The 22,605-nt window shown below is 42.6% G+C and overlaps 1 protein-coding gene across 5 annotated transcripts in view; it reads left to right on the top strand.

Moving 5' to 3' along the window:
- KHDRBS2 (KH RNA binding domain containing, signal transduction associated 2) overlaps positions 1–22,605 on the top strand; it is a 430,380-nt gene that overhangs the window by 284,840 nt on the left and 122,935 nt on the right. The window lies entirely within an intron of this gene.

Here is a 22,605-nt window from a genome sequence, read left to right as displayed (position 1 = left end):
CCTGGAGAAAATGGCCACTTTGGCATTGAAGTCCCTCCCCTCCCCAAACCCTGCCCTCCTCAAGCGCCACCCCAAAAACCTCCCACTGGTGGCAAAGAGGGACCTGGAAACCCTAACAGTACACCCGATCATTTTGTGATACAGTCACAGTGTCTAAAGCACATCCTTTCATTTTAGACAGATACATTGTTTTCAAATGGTTCATTCCATGGCACCTCGGCTAGGGTTGCCAGCTCTGGGTTGGGAAATACCTGGAGATTTTTTGAGCAGAGCCTAAGGAGGGCAGGGCTTGGGGAGGGAAGGGACTTCAATGCCATAGAGCAAAATTGCCAAAGCGACCATTTTCTCCAGGTGAACTGCTCTCTATCTGCTGGAGATCAGTTGTAATAGCAGGAGATCTGCAGCTAGTACCTGGAGGTTGGCAACCCTAACCACTACATATGCAGATACATGAGCAACATTTTGAGTGATGCTGAGTATTACTGCCCTTTAGTGCCAATGAAAGAAATATTGCCTTTTTTTCTGCAGACAGTATATAATATTTCAAAGTGGATGTCCTGTAATCGGGAAAGCATACACAACTTTGCATCTGTATTTTTATAAAGAATTTAACAATGTTCACAGAGCCAATTTTCTGAATAACTAATTTCTGCCAAAGTTGCAAAACAAATGTTTTTTTTAAATATATATATATTTTAAATTCAGTGATTCTAACCCATTATGAATGCTTCCATGGCAGAACAGCAGAAAGGGTCCACCTCACAGGGGAGGAGTATCCTTGGAATTTTGAGTCCGTCTATGTTCTTTTAATATATGTTCGGTATTTCCTATCCCCAATTGCCCCCATGTGCTTTTCTATATGTACTTAAACTAATGGTTTTAAAATTGGGTACCTACCAGGATATTCTTTGGAGAGAAGACAGATTCCTTGGACCCCCTTCTCAGACAAGGAAAAATACCTTGCTTTCCATCCACTGGCAGATTCCACGTGCAGAAACCCTGGACTAACACAGAGCAGTGCAGCAGGGTCACATTCTTCAGGTGGTAGCAGAACTACCTGGGTCTTAGGTTGCTGTGGGGTGCACATTAAAAAAACCCATTAACGTATGTCCCTCAGCAGACTCAGTATGCCTTTATTTTATTTATTACATTTTTAGCATACCCTTCCTCCAAAGGGCTCAGGGGACTGTACATTATTCTGAAGTCCTCCATTTTACCCTCAGAATAACCCTATGAAGTAGGTTGGGCTGAATGACTGGCCCAAGGATCATCCAATGAGCTTTATGGCTTTATGTGGGGATTTGAACCTGGGTCTCACTGGTCCTAGTCTGGACCCTTAATCACTACACCACACTGGTTTTCCCAACAGGATGCTATTGTCTAGCTCTACAGCTATAGCAAAATGGATATCAGCTGTATCTGCACATTGCCCCACCTGAGAGTGCATCACAGAAAACTGGCTGAAAGATGAGCCTGTAACTTACTGTAGTTTCACTACTTTGATTGTATTGTTGGTTTTAATTATTGCTTTGAACATTTCCTTATTTGAAAGCCACCTTGGGGGCTTGTATTAGCCAAAAGACGAGACATAAATATTTTAAATAAATAAATAAATAGAGATTTACATACTTCACAGGTTACTGACAATACAATACAGTATTCCCATCATGCTCACAGAGGTCAACAGGACTCTTTTCATTGATATAAAAAGTAAAACCCACTGGACTATTGGCAGTGATGCCATTCCCAGTAAATAGATAAAACAAAGGCTCAATACTCCAGAGCATCCTCATTCGCATTAGCAGAACTATTCTCATCTAGCGATCACAATGATTTGTAATGGCAACGAATGTAAATAAAATGCTACGTTTTATTGGAACAGCTTCCATTGGCATCTCTTGAGAACAGGGAGTGGGCACCACCACAAAATGGCTGCCATGGGGTACTGGGAACAATCAGAAAACGTTGGTTGCTTGCAAACTGGGATGGAGGCAGTTGTTTCTGAATAGGTGCTACCTGAAGACCAAGATGATGCTTCTTGGGTTATTCTGAAGCATCTTCTGTTCCAGTCAGGCAAAGGAAAGCCAGGACTGGCCATTTGCTTTAGGGAAGAGATGCTTTGTGGAAGAAGCACACACAAAAAACAAGTAGAAACAGCTTTTAAAGTTTAAAGTACCAACGAGTTTTTACAGATGGTCTAGGTCGGCATAAAGCAGGAAGTAGGAAGTTAGCCGGAAACAATGTAGCCACGGACCGTCCGTCGTCCCCGTTTTGTAGTTTTCAATGGCAAACCTTATATTTGGTGCACCGAGGGACGTCAGATCCGGTCCTGCGTGTCTCAATACTTCCCTTCTCCCCGTTGTTAACAAGCTCACTGCAGAACGATGGTAGTCCTAGAGGTCTTCTGGGCCAAAATTTTTAAAGACGTAGCAGGAGGACCAGAAAGCTAAAGTGACCAAGGGGAGGGAGGGTTTTATTTCTCCTTTCCCCTCAAACGTCACAAAGTCCGATTGGTACTCCTTTCTGTCTGTCAAAGGCGCAGTTGTTTAGTCTACCCCCGATCAAATTGATAGAGTCCTTGCCGCTTTATCTAATGTTTTATCTTCACAAAAATGATCTTGTATGGATGGGGGGAGCATACGGAGTTCCCAGTTATTTCTGCCAACCAGGTCTTCTGTCTATTCCCGGTAAGATCAGAAGTATTCCTGTTACTCACATAGATTTCCGAGTGTGAGGTCTTCTATCATTAAATAGTTCATTAGTTGGTTGTAAGTAGTGGAGATCCAAGCCTAATGCCAAAGAAAACCTTGTGGCGGTGCCTTCTTCCCTCGATGCCTAGCAGGACAAACATCCACACCTCCGGGGGACTTAAAAAGCTCCCTCGGAGAGTATGGGAGTCACACCACTTTCTTCAAGCTGCAGAGGAATTCCTGCAACCCAGTCCACCATTTAGAACCGTGTGGTAAAAACCACACCAATTCAAGCGTATCTTGGAGAGTTCCCAAGGGATGTCTGCTTAGGACCAGCTCATTACCCGAAGTCCCCACTATGCGGTCTTTCTAGATGTAGATAAAGTATTGAAGCACAGATCTGCCTCCTGATACAATTGGCAGATATTTCTTACATTAAAATTATTGAATTGTAAACAATTTTTCTTGTACCGGTCAAAGCTAAAGATGGCCAAATTTTCTCTGTATCTATGTCCCGTGACGAACCCCATGGAACAGAGTGGCAAGGAGCCCTGTGGCACAAAGTGGTAAGCTGCAGTACTGCAGTCAAAAGCTCTGCTCACGACCTGAGTTCGATCCCAACAGAAGTTGGTTTCAGGTAGCCGGCTCAAGGTTGACTCAGCCTTCCAGCTTTCTGAGGTCGGACAAATGAGTACTGAGCTTGCTGGGGGTAAAGGGAAGATGGCTGGGGAAGGCACTGGCAAACCACCCCATAAACAAAGTCTGCCTAGGAAACATCGGAATGTGACGTCACCCCATGGGTCAGGAATGACCCGGTGCTTGCACAGGGGACCTTTACCTTTTTTTATGTCTCGTGACAACATCCAATATCAAGGTTTGTAAGGGTAGTATAGTAAGTCATAATTTTTTGAAAGGCCTTCTTTAAAAAATAGAGAGAAATAAATGATGTACCACTTTTCATGCCATACCATTCCTTCTCAGCATTGTTTTTAGTGTGCAAGGAAAACTGTTGAAAATGAAAGCTAATGTCACATTCAATTCTTTAAGCTCCATTGGGTGTTTACATTTTTCAATAGTTCTGAGGCAAGTTGGAACAACTGTACTTATCCAATAGATTCATGAACAATGAAAAGCATTACAACAGAAGACATTTTGTCACATTTTAGTATTTCAGCAAAGAGCTATTATGATTATGAATATGTTTCCTTGACTTCTCAGTAGTGTTCAAAGTGGAGGTGAAAAGGTTTTACTTAATATTGAAACTGAAGTCTTTGAATCTTAGGCTATTACATATACAACAACTGGGGTATAAAGGGAGGGAATGGCATTAGCTAGGACACTCATCTTAGATTCTGGTGGTGATTTTGGCATCATTTGTATGGGGGCGGAGAAAGAAAATTTAATTCCCACATGTGGGCAAAAACACCTATATATTTGTATTAATTTGTTGAACATATATACTGTCTTCCTAGCAAAGCCTTTCAAGACTGTTTACAACATAAAATATTTCAAGTACAAAATGAAAAATGCAAAACCCCTCAGACAATAAATTAACTTTTTCTCAGTACATTGGTGATCAAGAAAGCCTCATGAGATGCTGGAAACAAATGATATTTTTTTTCAGAGAGTTTAAGGCAGTTTGAAAGGAAGATCTCTGTGGTTTATGTACTCCTCATAACTTTGCTTCAGTTAAACAGGCTTTGCAGGTTTTTGTATTGTGTCAGAAACCTACATAACCATCTTGACCAAAAATAACAATGAACGTAAGGAATATCTGTGTACACAATGAGAAATGAAATTTTCTCAGATCTCTCACAATCTGCTGGAAAAGCATTGTCTCAGGGTTAACAAGATTAACTTTGAGGGCCTATGGAGTTGGTCAAGTCATGCAATTTATTTTCCTGTGTATCAAGGCCCAGAGACCATCATTATCTGGGGCTCTGTGGTGGCCCTATTAGAGCCAAACTAGACACAATGGCAGCCACAGGGCCAACCCCTGGCCACCAACACCATTCAAGAGGAGAATTTAGCTATTTAAAAATTTGCCGCAAGATCCTGATGGAGCCCACAGCATGGCAGCATCTGGCGAACTTGTTTCCCTCCTCTGCACCTTTTAAAGGGCTGAAACAGACGATTTGGGGCCCTTTAAAAGCTATGAGGGGAGATCACCTGTTGCTGGCCCTCTCAGCAGTTTTTAAGTGGTTAAATTCTCCTCTAAAATGGTGTTGGTGGCCACAGGTTCGCCCTGTCACTGCCATCATATTTAGTTTGGCTCTTAGTGGCCATGGTTCAGCATCTTTGTTTTTCACTTAGTGAACACAGGCAGATACAGCTCTAGGACTCTGATCCAGCTACACTTATGGGCATATCCCATATCAGTGCTGCTGAGCCTTTTTGTAAGCAGCCGTTAGTAATTCTTCTCCTGCTCCTAAATAGCTGATCAACAATCCAGCTGATTTTCCAGTTCAGGCTCTGCACTCACAGGCCAGAAGCTGGATCAGAAGAAGAACTGTGCATGCAGTTCCCATTTGTGCACATCATTTCCCCTCCATCTAGGGCTATGCATACTGAAGCCTCTTTCTGTGTGTATGTCCTGCATAGCTAAATCAGGGTAATCGGGTAACCTGGAATAAATATATGCAGCTAGTGCTGCAGCAAATGAAATTATTATTTTTGTCTACTGGTGACACCCCAGTGTCCTCATTTCTGCTAGAGCCAGTGTGATGTAGTGGTTAAGAGCGATGGACTCTAATCTAGAGAACAGGGTTTGATTCCCTGCTCTTCCATATGAGCGGTGGATGCTAATCTGGTAAACTGGGTTGGTTTCCCTACTCCAGCTGGGTCACCTTGGGCTAGTCATAGTTCTCTGAACTCTTTCAGCCACACCTACCTCACAAGGTATCTGTTGTGTGGAGAGGAAGGGAAGGTGATTGTAAGCCGGTTTGATTCACCTTAAAGGGTCTTCTTCTTCTATTCTGGAACAGGAGAAGGCAGAAGAAAGATATAGGTGTGGCTGTCTATAGTATTGCAAGGAAAGGTTCAGGAAACAGAAGAAGAGTTGGCTTTTATATGCTGACTTTCTCACCACTTAAGGCAGAATCAAACCGGCTTACAATCACCTTCCCCTCCCACAACAGACACCCTGTGAGATAGGTGGAGCTGAGAGAGCTCTTAATAGAACTGTGACTAACCCAAGGTCACCCAGCTGGCTTCATGTGTAGGAGTGGGGAAACCAACCTGGTTCATCAGGTTAGTATCTGCCCCTCATGTGGAGGAGTGATGAATCAAACCCGGTTCTCCAGATCAGAGTCCACTGCTCCAAACCACCGCTATTAACCACTACACCATGCTGGCTCTCAGGAGAGCAGAAAATACACCAGGAAGATCTTCATTATTAGAAACAAGACGTTATAATGATCTTATAATGAGAGGGAAGTGGGCAATTAGTCTAGCATTTCTGTTGTGCCTGCTGTGAGGAATAGGTAATTGAACAGAGACAGCCCATTGGAAAGTGGAAGCTGGGGCTTGAGAGATCTATAGAAAAAAGTCTTTACAGAGGTAACAGCTGATGTTGGACCAAGGCACCTTCAACTAGGACTTATTAAAGAACAAGGGGGAATAAGTAATATGTGGGCCACCACATATATTCTTGGACTAAAGGAACAGGAATATAGAAAATAGCTGAAATTATCTCATCAGTATGCTTAAAGTCCATGTCAGCAAGTCAAAGTCCATGTCAGCAAGCCAAAGGTCTGCCTAGTAAAATGATCCCATGGATCCAAAAGCATGCAGAAGCATGTGGAACACACTGTCTGGCATAACAACACTGAGAGATGCCACTTTTTTGCATTGCTTTACCCAAGCACTGGGGGTTTAAAAAACGAGTGTTATCCATAGAAATACTCTACATGGAGGCTATTGGATCTTTTTGGGGGGGTATAGTTTTCCCATCTAGTGGTCAATAGTTGAGAGATTTTCTCTGAGTCTTTGGCTTGGCTCCTTTTCCCACTGTGTGTAATGTTTGTTCTTTAAGCTAAGACTTTGGGTCTTAATTCTTTCATGGCTGAGTGTAGATGGTTCATTTAAGTGGGAAGGTGGAAAAGCTAATTAGACATTTCTAGGTAAGCATATTAAACAGCACTGAAAAGTACTGAGAGCAAGCATATACACATGTCAATTTATTTGTCAAGCAGAATGCACCCATCTCTGAACTTTAAAAATGTTATTTTTATTCATAGTTCTTTTGCTATTGTAGTTACTGCCACATTGTTACTGTGAACAAAGGAGGGGAAAACATGTAGAGAACAAAGATTATTGGAACAAACTGACATTATAGACAGTGGGACTTGCAAGGTTGAATAGTGTATTGATTTAAAGTGATGGATTAGTTTTTATGCCTAAGGCACTTAAATAAAAGACTAAATGATGTTTCACTAATATTTGCTGTGTCTTGAAAACTCAAATTGTATTTTTGACTCTAATGACAATAAACAGTAGACTGATTATATATTATTATGAAGACTATATTAGGAAGTTTAGATGAATATTATGAATATAATGGAAAACACAGGATGAAAGAGGGGAAAGGAATATTTATGCTCTGCTTGTGTAATTGTATTTAACAAAAGAATGTCACTTGTTTCTTTGCTGCTTTCTCTAAAATAATTATCTCAAAATAACAGTCATTAAAAACTCACAAAGGAAACTTTACAGTTAAAAATTAAAAGTTTGTTTTCCAGTTACTGGGACTGTCAACCTCAACCATCAAAAGGACAGGGAACTGCTCGTGGGCAACCTGTGTTGAAATGAAGCATTCACACGTGGGTTTCTGCAGAAATACCACTCATTTCTGTGGTGTATTGTGTTTCATTCTTTCCAAATGCCAGGTCAACAAGTAAATAACTAACTTCAGACACGTTTGTAGGCCATATGCACATAGAAGCAGGCTTCCATGTGTACAAATGGTGGATTATGCAAGCAAGTAGAGACTATGGATAATAACTCTCTAGTTTGCCCCATGGCGCAGAGTGCTAAGCTGCAGTACTGCAGTCCAGGCTCTGCTCATGACCTGAGTTCGATCCCGACAGAAGTCGGTTTCAGGTAGCCGGCTCAAGGTTGACTCAGCTTTCCAACCTTCCGAGGTCAGTCAAATGAGTACCCAGATGACTGGGGAAGGCACTGGCAAACCACCCCATAAACAAAGTCTGCCTAGAAAACGTCGGGATGTGACATCACCCCATGGGTCAGGAATGACCCGGTGCTTGCACAGTGGAACTTTACCTTTTTTTTAGTTTGCTCAAACAAGGGTCCATGTACTTCTCTTAATAAACCTAGAATCCCACCAATCAATTGTTTGGAGTGAGGAGAGAAGCTTAAGCTTCATTAGTGTCATAGTAGATCCACCACTGGGTTAGGCTGAGTTGGGAGAAAGCCTTTTTTGCAGCTTCATTAACTTGCTTCTCCAGCAATAAAAATGGGTTCAGTATAATCCCAAAGGTCTTTAGGGCCAGATGAATTCCAGCAAAAGTAGGGTGCACACAATGTCGTTCAAACTCTCTGCCTTCCCAACCAACATTGCCTCTGTCTTTTCAGGATTTAGTTTCAGTTCGTTGGCTTTTAGCCAATTTACCACAGCAACCAGGCCGCGATTTAGTTCTTGGTTTGATATTAAATCTCCAAGGATTATTTATGGAAGAAACAATAGTATTTTGCAAAGCAAGTGCCTCTCTTGAGTGAAATATTAGACGGCATTGTTTCAGTTTTAAAGGGATTCTGTTCTTTGCCTGACGGAGTTTTTTTTTTTTTTTAATGTGCTGACACAGCCTAAAGTGCAATGTTGCTATGTTTAATGCTAATATAACCACAGCCTCATAAATATTCATGTAGACATATAATAATCTAAGAGAAGAGTGATTGCGAGTAGAATATTTGGCTTTGCTGGCCCTTCAATATTCATATTCTATCAATTTTAAGGGGCACAACATTTACATATCCCAAAATTTACACCATAGAAGAAGCCCTGAACTCACCTTTTCCCCACTCCTTCAAAGCCTTACTTTGGTCCTTCGTACTGTTCCTCCCAAATTTTATGCTGCACTAACCTATTTTTGTCCTGACTCAAGGCTGCTTTCCCCCCATCTCCATTAAGCCCCTTGCAGGAACTAATTATAAAAAAGAGCTCTAATTGCTAAAGTTCCCTGAACACGTCTCCTATCTCAAGAAGCACCCACAAACTGCATATAACAGTAAACTCAGTACCTCATATCTGTCCAGAAGTTATCTAGTCAAACTGCAGTTGATAAAACCTCAGAATAAATTTTAATTGAGTAGATAATGGATTAGCCAGTCAGTGTTCTGTTTAGTTTTATAATAGAATTATCTCTTTAAGGTTGAACTGGGAGATGTCCATTTGGAGCATGCCCTGTTTCTGTTTCATCTGAAAAGGTAAATCAAGTGCCATTTCAAAAAAAGAACTTTAAAATGTCCCAGCTAATTTTTTTCTTGTTGTTTTTTAATTAGTTTTTAGCCTATCAGACAATGATTTGGATTTTTATTTAAATAAAGCATTTCTTCTCAACCCCTGCAATTGGGCTCTCCAGCTAAAACTTAATATTATAATTTAAAGTAGTCAGGGTCATCCAGTAGAAAGAGATGCCTGAAAACAATGTCTTTTATTAGATCAAACATTCGTATATAATGTGGCAAGCAACCTTTCATACTACCCATTCTTCCTCAGGCACACAGATAAAAGAATTGATTAAAAATAGGTATTGTTAATATTCGTAGGCTGACTGTAGAGATCCAGGAGTAAGATTCCACACATGGAATCTATATGTCAAGTTCTAGAAGTTGTTCCAATCAAACAAACCTGCCCAGCAACCATTCTTGTATACATACTGAACTGATCCTGGGAAGTGCTTAGTGGGGAATAGAGCGGTGCAGTTTTTCAAAGTCAAATCTTCCACAATTTCCTTCAGCTTTTAGGCTATATGCTACATGCACACCAAAGTAGTCCCAAGGTCACACACACACACACACACACACACACACACACACACACACACACACAGACTTTACAGCTAATATGTGGCTGGTGCTTTGTTGGTTCATTCAGTAGTCTCCAATAATATCAGTCTCTTATAAGGCAGTGGCAGTGGAAATCGTAGCTGTCTGAATTTGGACACCATTGCGCTCCTAATTACTTTAGATGTGTGACTGTGTCCAAATGCTTTCCACTCAGATCCCACCTCCAAGTACTAATTTGTCCATACTCCACAATCTACCTCTCCTTTTCAATTATTTAGCTGGTAGCAGGAACAGCCCTCTGTCATTGGAGGGACTCCTTCCCTCTTTCTTTTCCTGTAGCCTAGAATGCTGCAATTGAAGTTCCACAGATGTCCAGAACCTTATGGGCTTAGACACCTTGAGGGTATTACAGTCTCCAGAATTCCTAGTACCTGAAATGCTGCCAGTGCAATATCCAGGGTGACTGATCACTTTCTACAGGTATGAGTCTTTCTGAGACCCTACTCAAAATTCATATTTCTCTGCCGTGATCCTGCACATACTGCAGTGCACACACTGTTCTTCGATTGACCAGGCTGCATCCATACATCACTGGATACGGCACTATTGTTACACTATAGCAGTAATTTGCAACTGGATTGGTTTAGCCACAAAGGATAACTCAAGTGGTGAATAACTGCTATAGTACAATGATAGTGCGAGTGCCGTCTCCATGCAGTACTTGAAAATGAGCATGGGAGCCTGTGCAGCAAATTTTGTAGATTTCAAGAATTAAAAAATACTCCAGTTTGAAAACCATGAGACTAGTGGTCAAGCTTTTTTGTTTTCTTCCATACCGCTCAGCTGCCACATATGTTCTATATCACAGCTCAGGTGGGACTAAGAAATCCCTCCTACTTTTCACAGTGGGGAATATTTAAGTTGTGCTGTCATCTTGCTTCAATTAACTTTGATGGTTTGAAACCGATTATTTTAATTTTAAACCCCACATGTCTTTTTAATTGCAAGGTGAACACGTGATGCGGATCAGTACTAAATTGGGCTTAGCAGCAGGTGGGTAATAATGCAAAATGTGATTTTTCGAACAGCACTGTTCAGTTTCGGCTGACAGGGGCCCTATGTAAGGTGATGTCTTGCTAAATGATTAATGAGCTCTCTTCCTAATCATGATGTGGGTGTGTGAAATATTAACAGCTTCTTCCAAACCTACCTGCCTTGGTATCTAATATTATTCAGTAAAGCAGAATAGTAATATCATTATATTTTCAGAATGAATAATTGGATCAAGTCTGAATAGAAGAAATTTGGGCAAAATGTTTTGACAGCTCACTAAGGAAAATGTATTCCACATGAATCCATTTATAACATGCACAAAGTCCCACTATGAACCCATAATGAATGGGCTTCAAAGAACCTGCTGTTCACTGTCGTAAGCTGAGGAAGCAGGAAGCTCTCTTTCAGTCTTTCCCACTCAGCTCTTTGGCCCTATTGCTGACATTAACATGTTTGCACCACATTTGGCAGCAGTTCTGGAATGAATCTCAGACAAATAGTTTCATGCTGTTCTGAAGTATGCTCACTTCTAATAGATGTTACTTTCTGACATTTTAAAAGAGCAGCAAACGTAGTCTATCTTTTTTAAAAATGCAGTCGAAATAATGTGAGAACTGACCTTATTCAAATGCCCAGAACCTTTGGCTTGACTTGGGCTCCACTTTGAGCAATCACTAAAAGAGTAACAACTGGGATAATGACTTTGAGACGTTAAGCTATGAAGTATTGGAAAAGAACAATTCGTCCCACAGGGCTTGTGTTAGGTGACAAAAAAGACCTTTGGCACTTCAACATTTCTGTCAACAATGGCTGCAGCTAGTTAATTTTTGCTGTGCCTCTTCTTGTCTTTCAATTAATATGAACGAGGAGCAAAGAGCACTATTTCAGTACAGTACCGACACGGAGATCCGTGCGGGGAGCAGGCAATCTGGGCAGACAGATTGGAGGGCAATGTGCATATGCATTTGATCAGGTGCCCCAGTCTCTGCATTGCATAATGTTGGTGGTAGTCAGTATTAATCTCTGTTGCAGTGCATACTGTGTCCACAGCCATTCTTTCTTCTTACCAGTCTTTCGGGCTGTCAAAAAAAAAAAATTCGGTACAGTTCAGATTCGGCCGAATTTGGCCCTTGTGGGTTCGGTACGTGCCGAAGTCCGAACTCCCCCACTTCGGATCCGTTCAATTCGGCGGGAATTCAAAGTTCGGAAACAAATTCGGCCGAATAAAGCCATTAAAAACACAACCGCGCCTTTCCGCGGCTCTGGGGGGGAGCATTTTTGGGCTTAGAGGTCCCAAACTTTTGGCAGAGCTTCAAAGGACATTTATTGAAAGACTCCCCAAGTTTTGTAAAGATTGGGTCAGGGGGGGCTGAGATATGGGCCCTGAAAGGGGTCCCCCCCACCCTTAATGTTGTGCATCTCTCAGCAGAGCTTGCCGCCCACGCACAAAGCTCCCAGCCCGACAACAGCGGAGAAATTAGCAAAACAACTGCAAACACAACCTTGTTAAACAACACCTTTGCAACACACAACTGAAACCTCCCCCCTCAAACCAGGGAGCGAGAGACTTGAGGGGGAACACATACCCCAGGCAGAACCGACGAAAGCCCCCTTTGGCTTCCCCCCCACCCACAGAAACTGCTCCCTCCCCACACACACACAGACTCTGCTTTCCCCCCACACACACACATACAGAGGAGAAAAATTATAGATTAAAGCCCCCAAAGGGGTCTTACTGTGGCTGTCTTCTGTTCCATCAGGATGGGCTGTAATCCAAGATGATTCCAATTAGGCACGGAACGTTTTGCTCTGGAGAGATGCACACAGGATCGGATCGGCTGCCCTATTCATCCCAATAGGGGAAAGGGGAAAGGGGAAAGCCCATATCTCGGGACCCCCTGACCCAATGTTCACAAAACTTGGGGAGTTCCTTAAGAAGCTTAATCTAAAGTTCCAGTGAAAGTTTTGTGTCTGCACCCCCAAAAATGCGCCCCCTGCAGCCATGGAAAGAGAAAAGGGGGGAGGCGATATTTCTGCCCCCACTGAACCCATCTTTACAAAACTTGGGTAGTATCTTAAGAATAATTCACTGAAGCTATGATAAAAGTTTGGGGGCTATATCCCCAAAAAAGCACCCCCTGCAGCCACATAAATGGAAAAGGGGGGAGGGAAAAGGGGGAGAGCCCATATCTCAAGACCCCCTGACCCAATGTTTACAAAACTTGGGGGGTATCTTAAGAACACTGGTCTGAAACTCCGCTCAAAGTTTGGGATTTGTACCCCCAAAAATGCACCCCCTGCAGCCATGGAAAGAAAAAGGGGGGAGCCCATATCTCGGGACCCCCTGACCCAATGTTTACAAAACTTGGGGGGTACCTTAAGAAGCTTCATCTGAAGTTCCAGTGAAAGTTTTGTGTGTGCACCCCAAAAAATGCGCCCCCTGCAGCCACAGAAAGGAGCGAATGTGCACAAGCACCCCACACACACACACACGAGGATTTCGCTCTCTCTCTCTCCCTGGCCGGGCCGCACATCAGCTGATTCCTCCAGTACTCAATCCTGACTGATTGGCCAGAAGAAGACCCAGCTTGCCCACCGATTGGCCGGGGGAGGAGAATGCTGCTTACTGACGGTTATGCTGCTTACTGATGGCCGAATTGGCCGAATTTATTCGCGAACTCCCGAACTCGCTGAATTCGGCCCCCCCGGTTGCCCGCCAGTTTTGAGTTCAGATCCGTCTGAACAGAAAAGCAACGAATCAGGGGAAATTCGGTTGATTTTCAGTTCGGACTGAACCGAATTGACAGCCCTACCAGTCTTGTGCAGTGACTGCAGAGTAGATTGTTATGGAGGGGAAATTTATTTTTGTTAGATATAGCCATTGATTCCTCTTATCCTTTTTTCTATTTTAAAAGAGGGATTTTTATTTTATTTTATTCAAGTCATACCCCACCCTTTCCAATCCTAAAACGGGCTCAGGGCAGCTTCCAACAATATATGTATACAGTATATTAAACCATCAATTTAAAATACAATTTAAAGCTCATTCAACAGGTTAAAATAGCTGTCCAACTTATACCTACTACCACAAAAATTTACATTATAATTTACAATCTCCCCATTATAGATTGTAGGCTGAAGGCCCAAAGATAGCAAATTAAAGCAAGCAAAAGAAAGGGAGAAAGGGGGAGAGGCCAATTTATTGATGGAACTGTTGCTGCCTCAACCATATGCCTGTCAGAACATCTCCGTCTTACAGGCCCTGCCGAATTGAACTAAATCTCGCAGGGTCCAGATCCCACTAGACAGAGAGTTCCACCAGACTGGGGCCAAAGCTGAAAAAGCGCTGGCCCTAGTTGAGGACAGCTGGATAATCCAGGGGGCCAGGGACCACAAACAAGTTGATTCCTGATGAGCATAGAGCTCTCTGGAGTGTATATTGGAGAGGTGGTTCCTCAGATACAAAGGTCCCAGACCATTTAGGGCTTTGAAGGTAAGCACCAAAACCTTGAATTTGACCTGGTTATCAATCTGGAGCCAGTACAGCTGACAGAGCACAGGTTGAATATGTGCTCTCCAAGGGGTCCCTGTCAGGACCCATGCTACTGCATTCTGGACCAGTTGAAGCTTCTGGAGCAACCTCAAAGGCAGCCCTCTGTAGAGCAAATTAACAGTGGTTTAATCTAGAGGTGACTGTCACATGGATCACTGTGGTCAGGTCATCTTGGGACAAGTAGGGGGCCAGGTGTTGGGCCTGGTGGAGATGACGGAAATATGCCTTGGCCGTATTTGTGACCTGGGCCTCCATAGTAAGAAAGGCATTGAAGGATGCACCCAGACTCTTGATGGTAGGAGCCGGAACCAATTGCTCACCATCAAGAGTAGGGAGCTAGATTCCCTGATCCACACCACCCTGGCCCAGCCATAGGACCTCCGTCTTTGATGGGTTCAGTTTCAGACGTCTCTGCTTCAACCATCCCACCACAGCCTCCAGACACCTGGCCAGATCTCCTGGAGTGGCATCCAGCCAACCGTCTATCAACCGATACAGTCAGGTGTCATCTGAATATTGATAACAACCCAGCTGGAACTCCTGACTAACTGAGTGAGGGGGTGCATAAAGATGTTAAAAAGCATTGGGGAAAGGATCTCTCCTTGCAGAACCCCACACACCAAGGGGTGCCATGGAGAGAGTCCCTCACCCAGTGCAACCCTCTGTCCCCAACCCTAGAGGAACGAGATCAGCCATTGCAAGACTGTCCCGCATACTCCAATTTCAGCGAGGCAGTGGGTCAACAGGTAATGGTCGACTATGTCGAACGCTGCTGTAAGATCTAAAAGTAACAACAGCATCAACCCACCCCAATCCAGTTTCAGTGGAGATTGTGAGAGCAATCAGCACAGTCTCCATCCTAAAGACAGGCCAATGGTACGATGGTCTAACTCATCCAATTTCAATCTAAAGTTCCTAATATCTCATACAACAACAATACACACAATTTCCCAACATCTTCACTCCTCCCCACTCCCTCCTCCCCAATCCCATTTCAACCCACAACTAGCAGCTAACTAATTTAAACTTGTATTTGTTCCTACATCTAATACTAACAGATTCCTCATAAAACTCTTCCAACTGTAATTAAAAGACATGTAGAAGACAGTGAGCTGCGTGGGCTGGGGGGCAAAGTGGTTCCCCAGCGCCTCCATAATGGTGGCGAACGGAGTCTCGCTCAACTTTGCGGGGGCCAACAGGGTTTGAGCCAGCTGGAAGGTACGAGGTCCACAAATGCTGAAGAATAGCAAGTGTTTCTTGCTGGCGTCGGTGATGTTGTTCGTACCCAAGAAGAAGTTGAGATGGGTGGTGTAGCTCTCCCAGTCGCCGGGGTGAGCCAGATCGAAAGCCTCCATTGAGCCCTTGGTGGCCATTGTGCGGCATGTTGCGTCTCCCTCGAACGTTGCAGTGATTCAGCAAGGCTAGCCGGACTGCCTACCGGACACAAGTGATTTCAGAAGGATCAGCCAGACTGCCTACCAGTCTTCGTCCCACTGTTAAGTCCGCATGGGGGAACACACGAGGTCGAAGACGGAGTTCCAACAGCAACCGCTTTATTGTGAGAACAAGAACTGAACTGAACTACAGTGACTGTATGCCCGCTTGGCCGCCAGTGGCCACTCCCCCCCCCCCAAGTCCATGATTGGGGGGGGCAGTAGCTAATGGGAGCGTACAGTTCAGGAGCCCTGGGGAACTCCAAGCTCCACAGGGTGCTTGTTTTTCCCTGATGCAATTACAAGGAACTTGTTTCCCTTGATTCAATTACACATACAGACATGCATACATAACACCAACCATAGGGACAACCTCTTACTGCAATGAATGAGAAGAAGGAGGGGGAAGTAACTTTCTCAGTAGCCAAGACGGTAAATCCTCCACCAAATCCTCCAATTCCTGGAGTGTAGAAAGCATTTCTCTCTGCATGCACTCTTTTGTAACTTCAGGGAAACACAGTCCGTGACTCTAAAAACTTCTCTCACACCTTACCATCTTATCTTCCACTCCTTTCCCCAACTTTGCTGCATTAATTTCAGAGCACCCAAGCAGACAAGAGACGACTGCAACGATTCCTGATTGGTAGCTAATCCGTCTCAGGGAGGCTTGGGCAGACTGGAATTACTGCCGGGTTCCCCTTTCTTCCCTTGTGCCGTGGGTTCTCTTGGAGAGTCTTTGATCCTTACAAATCTATTCACTTGCCATTTTAGCATAATCCCGAAATCCTAAATAAAGTGTCGGACATGGTTCTTCACTGAATCTGCATGCTTTAATTCTGGGACATATATCCGCTCTTTGGGCTCTTCCTAAGCATCAGAGCTGCTTGGGAGGCCAAAGCAATGTTCGAAGTCTCATTTTGCCTCCTCGATGGATGCTAGGTTAGTGACATGCTAGATTTTTATACTGAAGATTACTATTAATTGGAGAGGCTCCCCAAACACCTTCATGTTTATGTGGTGACTGCCTCTATTTTATTCAGCAGTAATTCTTTGTGTAACTTGGATGCTAACGCTATACATCTTTCCTTTGCCTCTCTCCACAAGCCCATTTCCCTTCTATTTATTTTTCTACACTCAATCTTTTTTTCCCTTTCTTATTATCTCTTACTATATTGGGGTGCATCCTCTAGTTCTTTCCCGCTTTTTATTTGTTATTTTCTCTCTCTACTAGATTAGCTAGGATGAGAAGGAGTGGGTGGGTTAAATGGCCATCTCGTTTTTGTGTGTGTGTGTGTGTGTTTTGTCTTAGCAAGACTAATTAAAATCTTAATAAGAAAAAAGAACTAGGAAAAATCACCCAGCCTTCCAACCTCTCTGTTTAAGTCTCAGAAATTATTAATAAGGACTGAAAAAGTATAATCATCTCAACAAAATTCTAACTCTGCAGCTTTTTTTTTTTAATGAGAAGAGTGTTTGCATTTGGCAACATAACATGCTTTCACACCATGTATAATTGTTAGATATTTTCACCCCAGTGAAATTACCTGTGAGGGTATAGTTCAAAAAAACTAGAGCATCTTTGGTAGTTTGATATGGTGTGGGGAGGCAATATGGAGCTCCAAATGTGTTGAAATGCTTCAAAAGAAATAACCAGTGTGATTTGACCCAAACAAGAAATACATTTACACTGCTCTGCTGCTTTTATTAACTTTGTCAAGAACACACACTTCATTAGGGTTGCTCTTCACCACCGGTGGGATGTTTTGGGGCAGAGCCTGAGGAGGGCGGGGTTTCGGGACAGGAGGGACTTCAATGCCATAGAGTCCAATTGCCAAAGCGGCCATTTTCTCCAGGTGAGCTGATCAGTTGTAATAGCAGGAGATTTCCAGCTATTACCTGGAGGTTATACAAAGATAAACCTGTGCCAGAGTTAAGGTATCTTAAGAAATTGGCAGCACAAAGGCTCACATGTAACTGATAAGCAATGCTAGAAGTTCAAAAAATATTTTGGGGGCGAGGGAGACATGGGAGAGTGCTGGCACTGCATGTGCAGTGATGTCCTTTCCTGGAAAAAAAAGACATGAAGTCACAGCACTCTAGAAATTGTCACACAGTTTCCAGTGATTCCTAGAGCGATGTGACATCACTTAGAGTTTCCCCAGGAGGGACATCACCGCACATATGACACTGGCATTTTTTTTCTCCCACTCCCAGCAACAGCGGGCAACAAGAGTTGCTGGTGGTAAGTCTCCCAACACAGCAGAAAACCTGCCAAAACTAACCTATGTAGAGGCTTCCAGAAGCCCATGCAGGACAATGACATGGTCCATTCAGTCAGTGGAGGCTTCAAAATCTCCACAAACTACAAACAATAAAAAACCCATCCTAGCTAAAAAAAAAAAAAACTGTCTGCACATATAATTAGGCTAGGTGTCCCAATTTTAACCACTCAAGGATATCACTGAATGCATATTAATTAGGGAGGGTTGTTTCCTTGCAGAAAAGCTATTGATTTAAAAGCACAGGAGTAGTTTTTGCTATTAGAGTACACATTTAATGATACAATTTTTTCCCTTTTCTCATTAGTTTATTTTGACTTCATACAAGAATGACAAATTATGCTATGATTATACTATAGTGGATTGTAACTTGTAATCAGTGAGTATCTTCTAACATCCTATGCATTTTTTGGATTCCTGCTTAATTGAATCGCAGTGATGTATAAAATCTTTATCTATTTTCTGTTCTGTATGAAGAATGCATTAACAAAGCATTCCACAATACTAGAATACTAACTTCAATAAGGATACATCAGGGTGATGAAATAGGCAGAGAAAAGAAAGGAAATTGACAACTCTCACATATCCTAACCTGTCAGTGAAGCATGTGGCCTGTTTAAATGTAGAGTTAAGTACAGCATGAAAAGCAAGAGGGAAAAAACCTTTAAAGGATTCTACTCTTTCCCTGTGTTTCAGGCTAATATACATCACACCAAACTGTCCATTACCTTAGCAGGGCACAAATCAACAGGCTCAGGCTGCCTATGCTTAGAACCAAAAAGAAATTTTCCTTCTCCTGTCTTTAGGGTTGCCAGCTCCAGGTTGGGAAATACCTGGAGATTTTGGGGGTGGGGCCTGAGGAGGGTGGGGTTTGGAAAGGGGAGGGACTTCAAAGCCATAGAGTCCAATTGCCAAAGCAGCTATTTTCTCCAGGTGAACTGATTTCTATCGGCTAGAGATCAGTTGTAATAGCAGGAGATCTCCTGCTAGTACCTGGAGGTTGGCAACCCTAATCCTTACCATGGTTCTAGTTCGTCTGGTCTTTTACTACTCTTTATTTGAGTCTTCTGATCCCTGGTCTGGCCTTCACAATATAGTAGAATAGGAAAGAATTAATATAGTGTAGGCATAATGATTTATCTGTTTTGCTTGCCATGATGATTTTGGAAGTTTAGAATAACAGGAGAGAATTAAAACCTCCCACACAAGCTGACTGACAGGACTGCATTTGTTTGTCCTTTGCAGTCCTTGAGAAAGTACAAGTGTAAATAAATGCATGATAGGAAAAAAAGCATCTTCTTTGCATTCAAGTAAGCAGCTTGGAGGGGTCAAATACACAAGAATGATATTTTACAAAATCTGGAAGGGGAGGGTTGGTGAATCACATTATACCTAATCTTTCAGGCAAGAAGTTTAATGAACACTATATGAATTTAGAGATTGTTCCAAGCAGGCCTTGTAAACATGAGCTGCCCTTTTGATTTACTACTCCAGCTGCATGCCTGGCATGAAACTCACAACATGATATTATATCAGCTTTGGAAGCTATAAAGTTAACCTATATAGATAACAGGTTCAGCCTCACAATGATAATCGCACCATGATGTGGCAATTATTTCTTTGCTTGACTATGAAATGGCAAAGGGATTTCAAATGCCATGCTTTAGGTGTATGACAAATAATACCATTAATCATACACTGTGAGGGAACAAGTTATTTAGCGTAAGAATCACAGATTAAATTCTTCCTGTGTACAAGAGACACAAGACCAAGCCTACATTCCTGATTGATTGGCCCACCATTCCCCCCAGCCCATGCTGCTCTTTTCTTCACTACTGACATCCGACAACCCACATCTTCCCCCACTTCCCCACATTCCAAAACCCACTGCTTCTCCTTCTCCATCCTTCTTTCTCCTGTTGTTGTCCTTCCATGGTTCTACTAATAATGTAAATAAGTGGCAACTCGATTAAATAATATTACTTACACAACAGAAGGAGGCAGTTAATACCCCCAGGAGCCTCAAGAGGCTGAATCAGCCTGCTCACCCTGGGAAACAGTCCTGCCTTCAGACTTAGACCCTTAGAACTTCAACTCAGAGCCTGCTACTGAACCAGAGGTCTTTCCCCAACTGACCCCTCAACCCTCTCAAGGCTCTGAGCCACCTCAACCCCATTGCATTACTTCCCACTGTGACCAGGCAGCTCCTTTAAATGCTGGTAGTCTGCTCCTAGAAGAGAGGACCCTGTATTTCCGCCTCCTTGCAGTTGTATTGAAGGCCTCGGTTCACCCTCAGCCTTTACTGGAACAACATCTATGATTACTGGAACAACATCTATGATACAATACTGTTGACTCCAGTTCCAGTGCGTTGACTCCTAGTTTGACTGCTAGACCACAGCCTTGAGCAGGACACATTCTGACTTAAAATATACTTTTAAAGATAGGACAGCACAATGCTAACAAGAGGAGTGATTTTTATAAAGATGGAGGAGGATAATGCTCTAATAGATAACAAATGTGGGGTGGCATAAATAAAAGAGCTTTTTGGAACAAAAAACAGGAATCTGGAAAAAGGAAGGGAGACCTCATTTTACAGAGGGTTACAGTGCCATCAAATAAGAGATAATGAATAACACACATCCTAGTTAATTAGCTTTGCTTCTCTTTAGGGTAAAAGGGTCCTCTTTAAGGAAAGTCAATGTGAGCCTCACCTTCAGGCCTGTCAGATAAGCCCAGGGACATGCGACGTAGGACTCATGGACTAGTGCTCGCTAGGACTAGTGCTATTTTGCATCTAACACACAGTCCTGAGTTGGGCAGAGGGACAGGTGCAGGTCAGACTTTGGTCCCACCAGTGGTAAAGGTAGAAAAAATTCAGGAGCATTTGTACCATGCACTTTACAAAGGGCATCCTGAGATGGCTCTTTTGGGAGAGGGACGATGAAATGGATCAGGTGATTTGTCTGGCTCACACAAAACATCTTCCACTTGATCTAAGTGTATATGGTCCTGACAAGGTAATCCCAGTGGCTGGGAACTTTATCCTGGTTACCAACATTCAAAGTCAACTCTGTATCCATTAAGCAACACTCACAGTGCAATCCTAAACACAGTTACACCCTTCTGAGCCCATTGGACTTTAATAGACTTAGAAGGATGTAACTCTGCTTAAGATTTCACAGTAATTCTTGGACCTCTGCACACCACATTTATTTGTTTTATACACAGTCCACTATTTTAGACCATTTCTAACTAGAAGCTGTAATACATTTCTTTTACATTTCTTGTGAGTATAAAATATTTAAAGCCCTGGAAATAATTCTGTTCTTACTTTTGGTCTCATCTCACATGAGTTGACATTAAATTTAATACATTTCTTGCCCGGAAAGAATTGTTTTTCAGAGTTTATGCAACAGTGCGTCTATTCAAGCCTTCAGCATATATTAAATTTAAAGTCATTTAAAGTGAGAAATCTGACTGCTTGCCCCAGTATCCAGTAAAGACACGAGACCACAGCATGGGCTTGGCTCGTTTATTTAAAACAGCTGATCTACGTCATCAATTAACTATGATAATATTTAATTAAGGTGAGGCTGCGCTAGGCAGCCTAGCCATGACTGCCTTCTGTTTTGGCAAATCCACCCTGGCGCCAGACTTGGTCAGCTGCTGCTGCCATTTTTACAGGTTTTTTGGAGGGAACTGTTGCTCTAGTGCATGAGGAGAGAGCAAGGACACTATGCCTCCTGCCTCTTTACAAACATAATGAAGAGGAGCAGCAGGTGGCAAGGCGAAGTCAGAGGAGGGAGAAATCCTCTTTAGCAGAGGCGGATAGAAACCCCACCAAAGCTTTCCCTTGCCTTCTTTCTCATTCTCTGGTCAGGCCACACCCCACCAGTTGGTCCTCCAGTACTTTGCATGTGCCCACAGTATTGAACTCCTTTTCCCATTGAGGAGGTAACAATTCTGGCTGCTCCTACTCTTGTCATGTCACTCTAGGGTTGCCAACATCCAGGTAATTGAAGGAAAATAAAGACACCTCTGCACACGTATCAGAAAGATGAGGAAATTAGTACAGGAGTATAGCTGTTACCAAAGCCAAATATATTGTAGCTGTATTTTTCACAGTATGTGGTAACACAACCACCCTTAACAATTCTATATACTATAACAACAGATGTACAATTTTACATAATGAAATGTCAAAGCAAGTAACACATTAATTCCTCCAGCAGGTAAGTAATGAAGTACAGTTTGCAAGAAATGTTCTTATAGGATGCTCTATCCTTATAGCAGCAAGATGTGCATAGAAGGAGAGACACGAAGTCTTCTCTTAAGATGCTCTTTGTTCACACAACAGCAAGTTATGCATAGAAGGAGAAAACGATCATTTCAGGGCATAAAGCCCATTTCTTCATCAGTTCTTCCTATGTAATACAATAAATAAATAAAAAATACTTTTCAATTGTCTCCAATTCTTCTAAATTACTGGTCTCATTTATCAATAAGTTACTAAAATTCTATCACAGTTAGTCATTTAAATATGTACAAAAATACTTACAAAAATATAA

This window comes from Euleptes europaea, chromosome 10 (assembly GCF_029931775.1).
Source record: "Euleptes europaea isolate rEulEur1 chromosome 10, rEulEur1.hap1, whole genome shotgun sequence".
NCBI lineage: Eukaryota > Metazoa > Chordata > Lepidosauria > Squamata > Sphaerodactylidae > Euleptes > Euleptes europaea.
The sequence above is the reverse complement of the archived record's forward strand: the minus strand, read 5'-3'. Positions and strand labels throughout refer to the sequence as shown.